The sequence below is a fragment of the Arachis ipaensis genome, chromosome B08, assembly GCF_000816755.2.
Source record: "Arachis ipaensis cultivar K30076 chromosome B08, Araip1.1, whole genome shotgun sequence".
NCBI classification, from domain to species: domain Eukaryota; kingdom Viridiplantae; phylum Streptophyta; class Magnoliopsida; order Fabales; family Fabaceae; genus Arachis; species Arachis ipaensis.
Window position 1 is genome coordinate 101,578,948 of NC_029792.2, and position 7,776 is coordinate 101,586,723.

General features: G+C 38.1%; 1 long non-coding RNA gene across 2 annotated transcripts in view; it reads left to right on the plus strand.

Moving 5' to 3' along the window:
• Positions 7,230 to 7,776, plus strand: part of LOC110265990 — a 9,237-nt gene continuing 8,690 nt past the window's right edge. The window contains exons 1-2 of one of the 2 annotated variants that reach the window (XR_002352756.1): positions 7,230 to 7,284; positions 7,396 to 7,508. This is a non-coding gene — a long non-coding RNA (uncharacterized LOC110265990). The remainder of the gene's footprint in view (positions 7,285 to 7,395; positions 7,509 to 7,776) is intronic. The other variant, XR_002352757.1, reaches the window with a different exon arrangement.

Genomic DNA, 7,776 nt, shown 5'->3' on the forward strand with positions numbered 1-7,776 from the left:
ACATTATCAAAATATTTTAAATATATACTTTTGTAAATATTTTCAAAAATTGAATATGCTTTTGATACTTTACTTTAAAAGTTGACCGAACGACATGGTGATCTAATACCTCCTTTTTTATTTGTGTATTATTGGTAGAGGTGCTCAATAAAAGAGTGTATAATACTTCTTCTCTTTTCTCTTGTTTTTTTTTTCAAAGTAAATAAGACAATTTAGAATATATAACTCAAGTCTCATGCATTATACTACTTCTTCTCTTCTCTCTTTTGTTTTTTTTTTTTTTAAGTTCTGCGAGCAATACATGAGACCTCTTTTCAAAACAAGCATAAAATTTTTAAAGATAATTAAAACTACTAAATATCAATAGAACTATTGACTCTAAACAGGATCATGCAAAAGAAACACTAATAAGCACTAGAAAACAGGAGATAATAAATAATATAAGAACTGAAATAAGTAAACTGCATGAAAGAAACTCAACCACCTCAGTTATCTTGTTGGCCATCTTACTCCTCAAGTTGTGCTCCTCCGTGAAGATGATTTACCTCCCGTGGTGCCATTGATGATAATATAAATAGAGAGTTCACTTTGCAACACCAACTTAAAAATTTGCTTGTCCCCAAGCAAAGAAAAACTGAAAAAGGTGAGGAACATAACATGCGCACGGATGAGTAAAAACAAAAAATATTACAAAAAAAAAAGAAGAGAGTGATATAAGGGCAAGAGGAAGTAAATTATTTTTTGAAGGGACGAGGGCTGGCGCTAAACGCCTAGGTCCGCGTTTAGCGCCGGCCAAACAGAAAGTTTTCACCAAATTGTGAGCGGCATTTAGCTCCAAGCAAACAAAACCACTTCATCTTTTATGCCATTTCTGGCGCCAGAGAACCCGAATCACTTCCTCTCCAAGGTATTCTGTTTCTCCTTTAGATTTCTCCTGTTTTTGGTTCAAACACTTTGCATGACCACAAACATAAATAAACCAAGAAAAATTATGTATAAAAATTATAAATAAATAAAAATCAAAATGAACATAAAATCAAAGGATACTAAGGATTGGGTTGCCCCCCAACAAGCACTTCTTTAACGTCACTAGCTTAATGGTTGATTGTTGCTAAGGTGGAGGTTAATCATAGTGCTTCAACTCCTCCCTTCTCACTGTGAATCTTTTTCCTGTGTTCCATGGATCAACTTAATATGTTCAAGAGAGAGAATTCTGTTTACTGTATGAGGCAACACTGGGCTTTTAGTCAACACCACTTTCATTCCTGGTAAGAAATTGACGAACTGACTTTCTGTCGGTAAAGAATTTCACAAATATATTCTCATTGAAAGTATAGCTTCTAAACCAACAGAGAATCCTTTCGTACAAAAACTTTGGTTGTCACAAGTAACAAAACCCAATAAAATTTATAACCGAAGTATTTAAACCTCGGGTCGTCTCTCAAGGAATTGCAGAGAGGTGTATTTATTATTGGTTATGGGTTTTTCTAAGAAGATTTTGAGTTTGAGAACAGAAAAATAAATGATTGTAAATTAAAGCAATAAAAATTAACAAGAGAATTTATATGATTAAAATAAAAAGCCTTGGCTAGGAGAAGATTAATTGGAAGTTCTATCATTGTTGGATTTCCCAAGATTAATAGTAATAGGCTGTTGTTTCTACTTAGTTATCCTTTACTAAATAAAGGAAAGTCAAGTTAGGAGCCAACTTCTATTCACAAGTCCTAATCCTCTCCCTTGGGAAGGATTAGTGTTAGTGGCCAGAAAGCCAATCACAAATTAACTCTTGAGTCTTCCAACTCAAGGGTCTCCAAATATTAATCAACTCCAAAACCAAGTTGGAAAAATCTAACTTAAATTGAAAGCATCAATAAATTGAAGAAAGCAATCATAAATATAAAATACCTCAAATTGCATTAAATATAGAAAATCAAATTAAACATGAGAATTCATAAACCAAATTGGAAAAATAAATAAACTAGAATACTAGAACAAATAAAAGTAGAAGAGAAACTAAATTAAAGGAACATTAAACTTGGAATGAAGAAATAACCATAAACTAAGAGGAATCCTAATCCTAAAAACCTAAGAGAGAGGAGAGAGCCTCTCTCTCTCTAGAAAACTACATCTAAAACCTAAAATTATGCATATGAAAGTTGTATCTATGAATGAATGGATTCCCCCACTTTATAGCCTCTAATCTGTGTTTTCTGGGCCAAAAACTGGGTCAAAATGCGGCCCGAAATTGCTGAGGGCGTTTTCTGCAATTTCCTGCACGTGGCGTCCGTCACGCGTGCGCGTGGGTCACGCGTACGCGTCGGTCGTTCTTTTTGCTAGGCGCACGTTCGCGTCGTCTATGCATGCGTGTCGCTTGTGTTCTGCGTGAGGCACGCGTCCGCGTCGTCCATGCTTGCGCGTCACTGCCATTTTCTTCAAAACTCCATTTTGTGCGTTCCTTCCATTTTTGCATGTTTCTTTTCTGTCCTCTAAGCCATTCCTGCCCTATGAAGCCTAAATATACTTAACACACAGATCACAGCATCGAATGGTAATAAAGGATAATTAATATTTTTAAGGCATAGGAAACATGTTTTCACATATATCATAGAATAAGGAATGAGTTGTAAAACCATGCAATTTATATGAATAAATGGTTGAAGAATTGATAAAAACACTCAATTGAGCACAAGATGAATCATAAAATAGTGGTTTATCAGAAATCTTCAGTGGGGATCTTCTTGTTTCTCTATCCTATGGGCATTTTCTTATTGGGAACTTCCTCTTGGTGGATGACGGAGACCCAACACCAAACTTAGGTTTGATGTCAGGGGGGATTATGTTGATTCCCACCAAATGAGGCTTGAATTGTAAATCTTATTGTGCATTATCAGAAGGTTCTTGAAGATTTAGAACAATAAGCTCAGTTTGCATGCAATTCTCCTCTCTGCCTGATAAATGCATAGTTTTGAAAACATGAAAGGCCAGTTGTTCATTATGTACTCTAAGTACCAATTCACCTTCTTTCACATCAATCAGAGCTCTCCCAGTGGCTAGGAATGGTCTTCCTAGGATTATAGAGGGATTTTCATCATCCCCCGTATGAAGAATCACAAAATCTGTTGGGAGAAAGAACTTTCTTACCTTGACTAAGATATTCTCTACTAATCCATGTGCAGGTTTCAGAGATTTGTCTGTCAATTGTAATGCTATCCTTGTTGGTTGTGCCTATTTGATTTGCAACTTCTTCATCACTGACAAGGGCATTAAATTGATGCTTGCTCCTAGATCACACAAGGCTTTCTCAAAGGTTGTGCTCCCAATGGTGCATGAAATTTGAAAGCTTCCTAGATTTGACATCTTCTTTGGCAAGTTACTCTGAATTATGGCACTACATTTCTTAGTCAGGACCATTGTCTCATCCCCCCATAAAGCCCTCTTCTTGGAAAGTATGTCCTTCATGAACTTGACATAGAGAGGCATTTGCTCCAAAGCCTCATCAAAAGGAATATTGATTTGCAATTTTTTAAAGACTTCTAAGAACTTTGAAAGCTGCTTGTCCTTGGTCTCTTTTTGAAGCCTTTGAGGATAAGGCATCTTTGGCTCGTACTCTGGTGCCTTAGGCAACGCTGGATACTTCTCAAGATCAACCAGAAAAGGGTTGTTCGAGTGTCTGGAGATGGCGTGCTCTTCTTTACTCTGCACCTCCTTTGGAGTTTCTTTTTCAATTGGCTTCTCAGTAACTTGAGCTTCTATACTTGCCACTTGTCCACTTACCACGATGATGGCCTTGTACTCCTCTCCTAGATTTGGAATTGTGTTACTATGGAGGGTAATGGTAGACCTCTGATTGATCTCAACAACTTCTGTGGCTATTTGACCCATTTGAACCTCTAAGTTTCTGAGTGAAGCTCTGGTTTCCTGCATAAAATTATGTTGATTCTTGGAGAGTTCCATAACAATGGATTCTAAGTCAGGGGTGTTCTGAGGTTGATCATGTTGAAACAGGTGGTTGTTAAAAATATTCTGATTGAGACTGCCCTGAGAATTGTTGATAAAATTTGGTGGCTGCCTCTGAGGTCGTTCTCTCCATCAAAAGTTTGGTTGATTCCTCCACCCTTGATAAAAAGTCTTGGAATAGGGATCATTATTGGAGGGTCTGGAGGAATATCCCATGTAATTAACCTGTTTAGGAATATATTGGCTATAGTCATAAGTCTCACCTTGAGGGAAGCCACCACTCATATCATAGGAAGTATCTTGAGCATTAACGGCTGAGACTTGCATTCCACTCAAGTGTTGTGTCAGAGCACTGATTTGCTGAGACATGGCCTTATTTTGGGCAAGAATAGCATCAAAGGTATCCGACTCCATGACTCCCTTCTTCACTGAGGTCCTTTCAGAAGAGTATAGGTACTGGTTGTTGACAATCATCTCAACCAACTCATTAGCCTCTTCAGGAGTCTTCTTCATATGCAGAGATCCACTTGTAGAATTATCCAGAGATATTTTGGCTATCTCAGAGAGTCCATCATAGAAAATCTGCAATTAGATCCAGTCTAAGAACATATCCAGAGGACACTTCCTGTTCATTGGTGCGCGAAATTAAACTCCACAATATTCGCATAGACAGACCAGCAAATGCACCGGGTCGTCCAAGCAATACCTCAGGTGAGTGAGGGTCGAATCAAAACATATATGAAAATGATGCCAAAAAGTGTATAAAATATCCACTCATCAATCATCAACTTGTATCTCTCCTCTCCCAAGCTTCATAGAAAGACTCTCCTTCTCTCTGCTTGAAGGTCTGAACATCCATCCTCAACTTAATTAGCTTTTGAGGAGGAAAGAACTTGGTCAGAAACCTATTGACCACCTTATCCCAAGTGTCCAAGCTCTCCTTGGGCTGAGTATCAAGCCACTACTTTGCTTTATCCCTCATATCAAATGGGAAGAAATTAGACATCAGGATTCACCCCATTAGTCTTCACAGTATCACATATCTGTAAGAAATTAGAAATAAATAGGTTGAGATCTTCCTGTGAAAGTCTGTGAAATTGGCAGTTTTGCTGCACTAGAGTGATCAACTAAGATTTCAGCTCAAAGTTATTTGCAGCAACAAGGGGTACAACAATGCTATTCCCATAGAAATTTGGGCTAGGAGCAATATAAGACCAAAGAGTCCTCCTGGGTTGCCCATTAGCATTCTGATTAACAACATTTGCATTGATTGCATTGTTGTTGTTATTGACATCCATAATGTACTCTTTCATCTTCTTTCTGAGAGTTATCCCTGAGACTTTCAACAGCCCTATAAGCTCTAGCCTACTGTAAACGTCTTCTTGCGGTCCTCTTAATCTCAAGGTCAAAGTCTAGAAGGGGTTCTTTGTTCCTGTTCATGCTCATAAACAAACAAAAAGCAAAGAAAAGTGAGAATCTCCACGTCAGAGTGCAGAGACTTCCTAGTGAGAAAACCTGTGTAAAAGAAATAAAATAAAATAAAATAAATAAATAACTCTAAAAATTCGAAAAATCAATAAAGAAAAATAAGTCACTAAATTCGAAAATAATGAAAAGAAAATTAATCAGGAAAAGTAAAATAAAATTGTTAAGGGGTACACCAACTTAATTTCAAAAATTAAGAGAAAAAGTTTAGAAAAAATAAAGGTAAATTTAAAAATTTAAAGAATAAAACAAACAAAAACTAAAAGTTAAGAACACCTAATCTAAGCAATCAGACAATGGTTAGTTGTCAATCACAGTCGATCCCCGGCAATGGCACCAAAAATTTGATGCAGTATTTCAACCACAAACTTACCGGCAAGTGCACCGGGTTGTACCAAGTAATACCTCAGGTGAGTGAGGGTCGATGTAAGACCCAGAGCTTTTAAAAGAGAGCTATCATGAGCTAATTTCAAATTCAGTATTTCTGTAGCTTTAATTTCAGAAATTGTCTTATAAAAGATAATTAAAGCAAGTTTTGATTTATTGAATTTGAAATAAGTTATAGTTATTATCCAATTTTACAATTATTAGATTATTTTCTATATTTGAATTATAAAGTTGATAGTTATGAAATAATAAGGATTTTATATGATTTGGATTAGATAAGTAATATTTTAAATATTAATACTGCTATTTTGAAAAATGAAGAAACTAAGTATATTATTTCTAATTTTTAGATTTGGGCGCTTTATTGAAAATAATTTGTGAAATCGGTGAGCAAATAGTATTTTCTATACATAATTAGTGTTGGATTTAATTTGGGTTTCAATTACTATGTTACCCCTACTTTTATTTGAAATTACAAAATTACCCTTGAACCAAATTTTGCCCTAATCCTAAAACTCAACACACATAACCCTAACCCTAAAAACCCTACCCGGTTCCCATGACCCGGTACACCCCAGGATACCTAATGCAGCAGCAGCTGCAAGCTGATTGAAAGAAAGAAACAAAGAGAGAAAGGGATCCGTGGAGTGAGAGGCAGGGGGCTGCGGCGGGAGAAGAGGAAGAGGGAGGAGGACTTAGCGCCGCCGCTGTTTCTGTGTTCCCCAACGGCGCTGCTGCACACGAGCCGGAGAAGCTCGTCCCTGCTCACATAACCCTAAAACCCTACCCGGTTCCCATGACCCGGTACACCCCAGGATACCTAATGCAGCAGCAGCTGCAAGCTGATTGAAAGAAAGAAGAAAGAAAAGAGAAGGGCTGTCGCACCAACTTCCAAGAGAAAGTCACGATGGCGCTCCGCTTCTGTTTCTCTGGTCCGCCGAGAGAGAAGCTCGTGGGTGGGGGGTGGGGTACTACTGTGTTTCTCGATCACTGGTGATGGAGCTCGCATCGTCGTCAGCCATGGCCGCTATGCCTCTGGTCGCCGAGAAACGCCACCGCTGCTGCCGCCGGAAATCGCCACTGGAACTGGTGTCGTTTGGTAAGCTTTAACCCGTCTTCAGTTTCCTTCTCCATTAAAGTTCATCTTTACCATGAGAGTTGTGATGCGGCTGTGTGCTAGGAGTTGCTGTAAGTTGCCGCTGCTGGAGAAGCTGTTGTGGTCACCGGAACCATCACCGGAACTTCTGCAGTTTGATTCAGTCTTTAATCCTTTCTCACGGTAAGCATCTTTATTTCGGAGCTCTTGAAAATCAATGTGCTGCTATATTTAGCCACAGATTCTGAGGTTTTGTAACATAGGGTCAAGCTCCGGTTATTGCGGATCACGATTAAAGCTGCCGCCGAACCGGTTCGGAGACCGCCGCTGTTCGGTTCATCCGTTCCTTCTTCGTTTCGGTAAGTAAGTATGTTTCGGAAAGCCTCGCGTTAGTATTTCGCTGTGTTGGTTAATGAATATGAATTGTGGTAACGTGTGGTAAAGTCCTGATTGTTCTATGTTGCGACTAGAGTCGTTAAGATTGTTGCGAAAAACAAGCGGAGCCGGGATTTTGGTTGTTGATTTCGGATTGAGGCGGAAAGGACTCTGTGAGATGTTTGGGTTATGGAATTTGCGTTTTGAGGTGGGGGCGCTTTCCAAAAACTATGCTTTATGTATTGGAATTATTACATATGGATACTGATGTGAGATATGGGGTAATTAGTGATTGTATCTGCCTTATGTATTATTTGATTGACTCGAATGATTATGGATGTTGGCTTGGCTGAATTGTTGTGTGGCTTGTGAAATGTAATGTTTGAAGTTGATTCTTTAAATATTTGAAATGAGTTTAATCCGTTGAGGATTGGTTTGAATTGAGTCAATTATTTTGATGATGTGAAAGATAGAAT